This window comes from Protopterus annectens, chromosome 10.part0 (assembly GCF_019279795.1).
Source record: "Protopterus annectens isolate FY-2018-M chromosome 10.part0, PAN1.0, whole genome shotgun sequence".
NCBI classification, from domain to species: domain Eukaryota; kingdom Metazoa; phylum Chordata; order Ceratodontiformes; family Protopteridae; genus Protopterus; species Protopterus annectens.
The window spans coordinates 277076396-277086137 of NC_056744.1; the positions used below are offsets into that span (position 1 = coordinate 277076396).

General features: G+C 38.0%; 1 protein-coding gene across 4 annotated transcripts in view; it reads right to left on the reverse strand.

The window, feature by feature from the left end:
* LOC122813046 (inward rectifier potassium channel 16-like) overlaps positions 1-9742 on the reverse strand; it is a 1081538-nt gene that overhangs the window by 329223 nt on the left and 742573 nt on the right. The gene's annotated exons all lie outside the window — the stretch shown is intronic.

Below are 9742 nucleotides of genomic sequence, written 5' to 3' on the forward strand. Positions count from 1 at the left end.
GCAATGTTTTTAACATTTCTAAATCTAAAATCTCAGATGGTTGTAATTCCTCACTCAAAAGAAAAACTTCTGAAGCTGAAGCTGCTTGTTTTGCAGTTGTATCAGCCCTCACATTACCTTTTGAAATTATATCCTGTTGCTTGGTATGAGCTACGCATTTACAAATAGCTACTTTCTGAGGTAACTAAATAGAGTCTAACAAATCTAAAATAAATTGCGCATGGTTAATTGGTTTACCAGTAGATGTTATCATTCCTCTATTTTTCCACTGCTGCGCAAAAACATGTACAGTAGAAAAAGCATACTAACTGTCAGTAAAAATGTTTACTTTCTTACCTTTTGCTAAGGTACATGCCCTTGTCAAGGCAATCAATTCTGCTGCTTGTGCAGATAAGTTGTGCGGTAAAGACTTTGCTTCTAAAATCTCGGTATCAGAAACTACTGCATACCCTACTAGATTCTGTCCTGTAGGACCCCTCCTGCACGAGCCATCCACATAGTATGTCACCTCAGCATCATCCAAGGGAACATCTGTAAGATCTTTTCTAGGTAGTGTCTTTTGCTCAATCTCCTGCAGGCAGCAGTGCGGTTCACCATCTGCAGGGGTTGGGAGCAAGGTTGACGGATTCAAAGTTGTGCATCGTTCAATTGTCATATGAGGTTGGCTCAGCAGTATAGTCATACAGGAAAGATGTCTAGCAGGAGAAAGATATGCTACTTTTTCTTGCAGTAAAATATTCGCGACTGCATGAGGCACTCTCAATGTGAGAGGGTGGAACAATACTACTGAGGCTGAAGCCTGTACTGCCATTGCAGCTGCGACTACTGCTTGTACACAGTGGGGCAAGGATCGCGCCACTGGGTCTAGCTGTGATGAATAGTAAGCTATGGGGCGTTGTTTGTCCCCATGTTGTTGTGTTAACACTGATGTCATATAACCTTGCTTACAGTCTACAGTTTGGAAAAATCGCTTATGATAGTTTGGTAATCCTAAAACTAAGGAAGAAGCTATCATTTGTTTCAGTTTGCAGAAAGCTGATTCTGCTTCTGGTGTCCACTGTAATAAATCCTGTGCTGCCATTGGCTTTTTGAATATCAAATTAGTCAGCGGAGCAGACTCCAAAGCATAGTTTGCTATCCAACTCTGACAAAAGTCAGTACCCAGGAAGGACATCATTTCCTTCTTGGTAGATGGTCTAGGTGCTTGTAATATTGCTGTTTGTCTGTCTTCATCTAATATTCTGCCTTCTTTGAATATTACATATCCCATGTATTTAACCTGTTTTTTCCAAAGTTGCAGTTTGTTTTTGTTTATCTTGTGTCCTTGAGTAGCTAAAAATTTTAACAATGCTATGGTATCCTCTCTGCATTCTTGCTGGGTGGGGACTGCCAACAGAATGTCATCTACATAAAGTAAAATCTGACTACCTTTCGGTGGGATAAATCCCGTCAGGTTGCTTGCCATTTCTTGTGCGAATATTGTTGGACTTTCACAATATCCCTGTGGTAGTCTCGTATATGTATACCGTTTCCCCTGAAATGTAAATGCAAACCAATGTTGGCTGTCTGGGTGTATCGGTATTGAGAAGAATGCATTGCTAATATCTACCACAGAAAAATACTTTTGTTGAGGTTTCAAATCATTCAATAAGGTGTGTGGATCTGGCACCGTTGGTGCTCTGGGTATAACTGCGTCATTTACAGCTTGTAAATCTTGGACCATACGCCATTCCCCGTTCACTTTCCTAACAGGAAATAAGGGTGTATTACACAGTGAATCAGGAGATTCTATTAAGACTCTTTCCTTAAGTAAGGCTGCTATTATAGGTTTGATTCCTATTTCTGCATCTTTTCTTAAGGGATACTGTCTCTTTTGAGGTCTGAATGCTGATTTTGGCGTAATAGCAACTGGTCCTGCTGTACGAATAAGCCCTACATCTGATTTCCCTGTTGACCAGAGAGTCTCTGGTATGCCTCGTAAGGCTTTTTCCTCTTCCTCTAGTAAGAGTGCTACTCAGCTATCCTCACTTGCCTATGAGTGCACAGCTGGGTGTGTCTGTGTTATCCTGTTTAATTTCTGCCTTTGTACTCCTTGTTCAGAGAGTTCTAACTCTGTCTGTTTTTCCCACCTTGTGACTTTTTCTCCTAGGTCTGCCCACTTCAGATTTCTATCTTTAGTTAAGCTTATATGCGGTAATCGATTAGATTTGTAAAGTGCTAGGAATTCCTGGGGCAATGAACAGCTTACTACACTGTTTCCTTCTGTGTCCCAGTACAAATTTCGTAATACTAACCTATTAGCATGGTTTCTAAATAGTTCTTGCTCATATTCTTTATCAGGTCCTGGTCTGTTACAGTAATATAGAGTGCAATGCAACAAACGCTGTTTATCAGTGTCAAGGGAGGGGGATTTACTGATGGCTACGTTCATCAGTTCTTCAGTTACTGCCCCGGGACCAGTCGTAACTAAGTCCTGGCTGTACCAATAAAATGTTTCACCCTCTGGTCGCACTATAAAAGTATCCATTTGTCGCTGTGCTTCCATACCCTGCATAGTTGGAACTACGGCTATGCCAAATATCTGCATTAAGTCTCTGCCCAAGAGATTCACTGGGCATTTTGCAGAAACAACAATTTTTCTTTTCTGGGTCATCCCTGAAACAGGGTCAGTTATCGCTATGTTGTGGGAGAGTGGATCCTGATACAGCTGTCCATTAGCTGCTTTCACTAATATGTAGTCTAGTGATTCTGAATTCTCTGGTAGTTTGGAAGGATGTATCAGGGTCCATGAAACCCTTGAGTCACACATGAATTTGACTTCCCTCCCCTCTACCAGAAGTGTAACTTCCGGTTTTGTGTCTGCCAAGTAGAGCTCTAAGCTCAATAATGCTAAGTCCAAAATTTCATTTTCTTCATTACCTATGAATTCATCTACATCCTTTCTTCTGTCACATCCTCTACCCTTTCTATCACATTTGCTTTTGTCTTTTCTTGTTTATTCCTATCCAGTGATTCTTGACTATCATATAGTCATTCCTCACCCTCCTTATCTTCCGTGGTTCCCTTCTTATTTAACCTGCAATCCCTTGCCAAATGTCCCTTTTTCCCACATTTGAAACATTCACCCCTTTTCTTTCTCTCTTCAAAGTCTTCTGATCGTTTATCAGATTGTTTGTTTCCCTGGGTATTTTTCTTACCCTTCTTCCCAGTTTGTACTACAAAGACTTCTGACCCATCCTCTACTGCAAATACTTGAGTTTTCTTTTGTCTTGCATATTCAAGTAATAACTGTAATCTACTTGTACGATGATCTACCATGTGCTTTGTAATAATGCGGCTAATGGGCGCAATACTGCCTTTTAAAAATGCATTCTTTAGCTGTTGCTCATATGGGGAATCATGTGTTTGATCTTCAGGTACCTGCATTCCACAATGGTTATTAAAACATTCTAATAATCTGGCATAATATCTATCAACAGTTTCACCTTCTTGTTGTATGCATTGATTAATGCAAGTCCAATCAGCCCTAGGCTTCCATTTCTCAGACATTCGGTCTGTCAGACCTTTCACTCTATTGTCCAATTCTGCATTACTATGTGGGAGTGGTCTAAGCTCTGCGTCACAGGGATTCCAGTTGCCACTGATCATGTGCCAATCTGGACCTACAATTTGTCTAGCTACTTTTTCTACTTCTTCTCCATTCAGATGGCAACTTAACCTCATGCCCTGTAAGTCTTCTAAGAATTTTCTAAAATTAACTTTTGGATGGGGAATTCCCTCTGTGGCTTTCCGGATGTCTTCCGGTGTCCACGGCCTATATACTAGAAGAGTCGGATCCTGTCCTGCCTATGGATTTGGTACTTCTATGAGTGGACATATCTCTTCCTCACTCATAGCTTGTGAATTTCTATTTATTTCATATAATTCAATATCCCCTCTCAAGTTGCGTGTTCGAGACCTGGTCTCGATAGGATCCCTGTCAAATGGTTTTGATTTTGCAGGAACAGCTGGGTATAGCGGAGGTGGATCAGCTTGTCCACTCGCTTCATATTCTGGTAAAGGATGCGGAGGGGGCGGAGGAGGGGCTGTTGCTATTACCAAGTTATTATCTTCTTTATCTAAGAACATTGCTTTTGAATTTTTAATCTTTTGTTCCCTGCGATTTGCTTCCTCAAGCCACCTGTGTGCCTGAGGGACTCCTAATTGTCGTTGCTTTTTTAGCTGACCTTTCGTGTCTGTTTTAAGTTGTCTAACAAGTTTAATAAGTGAAGATTTATCTAAATGACCATCAAATTTGTATTTATCGACCCATTTTGTATAATACTTAACATTATCGGCACACTGTAATTGCAAATATTTCGCGTCTTCAGTTAGGGGCGGGTCTCGGGAACTTTTTGTGCACTGATTTCCCATGTTGCCTTAGCTAAGTTAGAAATTGTTACATAACCCTTCTTATCACGTGGTACCACGATTTTACACTTTTTCACAGTTTATCTAGAATAACTGTCTACCTATTCTGTTTCCCTGATCTATGACAAGACAGCAGTCTTTTTGTCCTTGATCTGCACATGCAAATCTCCCTGACAAAACAGTACTGTAACAAGTCCCTGATCTAAAACAGAAAAAAGGTAAATTCCTCCTTACCTGACCCTCTGTGAGTTGATCCACCAGAACGTTGACTCGCCCTCCAATCCCAGATCAGAAACAGTGGCTGGCCTCTTTTGAACGACAATTCAGTCAGAGGTCTTTTAAGATTCACTAGTAAACATTCCAGGGACTCTATTGAGTTCCTAGATGTTTTGGTTAAGAAGACAGCGTTAGATGAACTTACAACAGGGATGTATAGAAAATCTACATGGAGAAACAGTATCTTACATAAGACTAGTATGCATCCAACATTTGTACACAAAAATGTAGTGAAAGGACAATATATGAGAATAAGCTGCTTACATAATACAGATGAAGGCTTTTTGAAGACAATGACTATATTAGAGAAAGACTTCTTAAACAGAGGTTATAGTAAGAAAGACATAAATGAAAGCTCTAAATATACCATTGAAAATAAGGATGGGAGATGTAAACCGCTCTTTTCAAATACTATAGAAGATGTTAAAAGCAAGGAAGGTCATGATTTTAAAGTTAGATTCCCTATAACTTATTCAAGTGACATCAGAAGGTTCTGTAATATTTTTGAGAAGAATTGGAATGTTTTATTGTCGGATCCTGACTTGAGAGAATTGTTAGAAGATAGACCCAGCTTTTCTTTTAGAAATAAGAGGTCCTTAAAAAGGCAACTCTATTATAAACCCAGAAACAATAAAAGAATGATCCTATCTGATAGGCAGGGGACTTTTCCTTGCAGAAATTGTACAGCATGTGACTATTTATATAATAAATCTACATATAAACATCCTACACTAGGATTTATAATTGATATAGATTTTTATGCTGACTGCAGAACACAAAATTTGGTTTATTTCAGCTTCTGCACTGTCTGTCATGCCTTTTATATAGGCAAAACCAATATGTGTCTAAAGGAACATATCCTTGAACACCTTAGAGATATAAGAAATAAAAAAGACACAAGTGCTTTAACAAAACATGTGGAAGAAGAAGATAGGAAACATATTTTTAATTTCCTGGTTTTAGAAATAATAAATAAAAGTAAGACGGGAGGTGATATAAGGAATAAGGTAGAGGAAGCAGAACAAAGATTGATTTTACTACTTCAGGCAGATAGGTCTCCTTGATTGAACAATGCTGTTTCCTTGGAACCTTTTTTAAAATCCAGACCACTAAAACATTAAGTAATATGGATTATTACATAAAATGTGCCTGTTATATGTATATTTTATTTCATCTTATGCAGAATATAAGGCAAATTAATGTACTGATGTATGCAATTTTAATTAGTCTACGTCATAGTTCTATATGTGTTTTCATTGGTTGAACCATATTTTAAATACCAATGTTTTAACTTTTTTATGAGTCTGAAGAAGCGATCAGCTGACTTGATCACGAAAGCGCTTACTCTTGTTTAATAAAGTGGTGTGAAACTGCAAGTGAACTGTTTCTTACCTTGACTACTACATCTCAGTTACAACTTTTGGTTTTATAAAGGGCACTGTGAAGCTGCAAGTGATTTATTTCCTGACGTGGATTACTCCATTTTTATCTTCAGCTGTGGTCTAACCATTGGTCTTTTCATTTTTTCCCTTGAGGTGTATACCAGGCGTTTATCCAGCTTTTGTTTTCTTTCACGTGTATATTGCATTACATTACATATGCAACGTTATTTGGTTATGAGGTGTACCACAACTGCAGTAATTCTCAGTGTACATAGGAAGAAAGGAGCTTAATAACCAAGCAGTAATGTGTCCCATAAGATGCCTAGCTGTTCATCATCCTTAACCACCTTTAAGAAAATCACACTGATAATGCTCACTGTTTTTACTAGAAGGGCCATACAGGTAATTCAGGTAATTTCTCATAAGAATTTGTGGCTTCCTATCCTTTCATCTACGTTTCATCTAAGTTTGATTTGATGGTGTCCAAAATATTAATATGTTTGATATGTAAGAGAATTTTATGCTGTAGATGGAGAATGAATTAGGTTATGATTGTATCTCTAGTGTAAGTTTTGCTAGTTTGTTGGTATCCATAATAGTATTTCCTGTAAGTGTTTGAGATGCAGCTGTTTCTGCTAAGGAATAGGAGGGTATAATCCAATGGGTTATGAGTCTATATCTCTCTACAGAGTTTTGTTAGTTTGTTGGTGTAGATTAATGTCCTCCAAATAGGTGTTTGAGATGCCAATGGACCTGCTAGGGAAAAGGAATTCATACAGGGCTTGATTGTGGTATAGAAGTCTTGAAATGTGAAGGCATCATCATTTGTTTTATTTATTTATTTGTTTAACATTTGTTTACCGGGAAAGTCTGATTGCACACAAGTCCTTTTTCAGCAGAGACCTGAGGAGAAAAGCTCCATGAGTAACAGTAAATTTTAATGCACACATTACAATAATCAATAGAGTATAAGGTAAACATAACATGGTATACATAAGAAAGTACAAATTTGTTACATCTTGATAACAAACCTAGGCTTTGAACATAGTTAGTACTATTTGTAAAGCATGACTTATGTCAAGATATAAGGTTAAGACAGGTAGGTAGGAATAAAGACTAAACACCGGGGAAGAAGTTGGATATGGTTGGGGTATACTGTGATATATCAGAGCATTTATGAGGGGTTAGTACAGGAACATAGCCACTTATTTTTTAGATAAGCTTTAAGTTATGGCTTAAAGTGGTTAGTGGATGAGATTGAGAGAATGGAGTTAGGAAGGGAGTTCCATATACGAGATATACAGCTGGAAAATAAAGATTCTCCTGCAGTGTTGCTGGCCTTGGAGACAATGAGTAAGTTCTTATTGTTAGAGCGAAGTGGTCTGCTGGAACTGTAAGGAAGGAAGGATGAGATTTTGTAGTGCTGGGGTACTGGTTGGTTGTGTTACAATTTTGTGAGTCAGAGAGAGTTGGTTGTAACGAATAATGTTGGGTAGCTCAAGCCAGTCTAGTATACTTAAAGCTGTACAATGATGTACTCTATATGGGCAGTCAGATGCAAACTTAGCAATTTTATTATAACATGCTTCTAGCTTAGATAAGTCAATTTTCCTAAGATTAGTTAAAATTGGAGAGGCATATAGTAGAGTGGAGAGCAGATAGGTTTGTGCTAATGTAATTTTGGCCATTTTGGTCAGGAACTTTTTGTGCCTATATAGACTTCCAAGTTTCTAATGGACATTTTTATTGTTAGGGAGGCATGTAAAGCATATTTTAGGTTATTGTCTATTTCCACTCCAAGAAGCTTTATATGGGTTGTTGGGGAGATGACAGTATTGTCTTTGGTTATTATATTAAATGGTGGGCATGAGACAGATGTCTTGTTAGGTTAGAAGAGTAATAATTTAGTTATGTTTGAGTTCAGGATTAGATGGGCATTGGCTAACCATGTTTCAACAGAAGTGAAAGATTCCTGTGTTTGAGAATTAAGAGATGATAGAGAAGTGGCAGCACAGATAAGTGTTGAATCATCTGTGTACTGTATTATAGAACCATGTGGAGTAGCTGTGTGTAGATTATTAGTAAAGAGGGAGAGAAGGAGAGGGCCCAAGATAGATCCTTGGGGGGCACCATTGGATAAAGGAAGGCATGGAGATAGGTCATCCTTCCATAGAACAGACTGTTGACGGCCAGATAAATAGTTATGAAACCATGCTGTGGCAGATGCTGAGAAGGATAATTCAGTTAGTACATCTATTAGTTTGGAATGGGAGACCATATCAAAAGCTTTTGATAGGTGTAAATAGAAGGCAGATATAAAGTTGTTGTTATTCCTGTGATGGTTTACGGTATTAGTGAAGGATAAGAGAGCTTTAGTGGTACTATGTAATGGGTGAAACCCATGATGAGTGTTTGAGAGAAGGTTATTTGTTAGTAAGAATTTCATGACCTGGGGATGAATACACCTTTCGAGTAGCTTAGAAAGAGGTGAAAGAATAGCAATCGGACGATAGTTTGTCAGTTCTGTGGAAGGTCCCCCTTTATGAAGTGGGATTACATTGGACATTTTTCACAGTTGAGGGGCCTTGTTTTCCAGAATGGATCTATTTATAAGGATTGATACTAGGAATGCTATAGATTCAGTTGCAATTTTGAGGTATTCACTGGGTGAGTTATCTATGGAAAGTGTAGTAGGTTTTAGTTTCTGTAGTAGCTTTTTTTTTATAGTGGCTGTAGGAACTGGGGATAACGAAAATGAGGTATTGCTAGTTGTAAACTTGGCTGGTTTGGTATAAAGAATAGGGGTGTGCTGCTTGAAAAGAATAATTATAGATTCAGTAAAATGTTTGTTAAAGATATTAGCTATGCTATCGGAAATGTGGATGTTTGGAGACGGTGTAGTAGATTTTTCTGGGTGAAGGATTGAGTTTATAGCCGACCAAAGTTTTTGAGTGTTTTTTAGATATGTGTTTTGAATGTTATGACAGAAATTTATTTTATCTGGTTTTATTTGTTTTTTTTTTTGTTTTTTTGCCTTATTTCTAAGTTCCTGATACTGTTGTTTAAGAAACTACTGTGTTAGTTTTATGCTATAGTTCCCAGGCTTTATCTCTAGTTTTGAGAAGGGCCCTAGTGTCTCTGCTTAGCCAGGGGCATAGTTTGATTTTGCTCTGATGGTTCTAACAGCGGCATGTGCATCTAATATATCTAAAAAGGATTTACTAAAGTGGTTCACTGTGTCATTTAGATCAAGGTATTTGAGTGGAGTCCAATTGCACCTTTGTAGGTCAGCTAGGAAGTTGTCAAGATTAAAGTTATGTTTTTTTCTGAGTTGTTTAAACATTGTAGGTTTTGGTGGGAATATGTGTTGTCATATAAGAAATGTGGGTAGGTGGTCACTCAGACCATCAGGAAGGCAACCTGACTGGAATGAGTGAGAGGAGTTATTTAGTAATATCCAGTCCAAGGTTCATTGTTTTATTAGCTTTATCTATTCTGGTAGGTTCTTGAATAGATTATGTAAAACCATGCAAGTTTATGTAATGGATGGGGTGATCTGTATCACATGCAAACCAGTCTAAATTAAAATCACCCAGTATGAATGTCTCCTGACTAAGGGTACTACTTGCCCAGTGCAATAGATATTCTATAATTGTGACATTATTTCCAGGTGG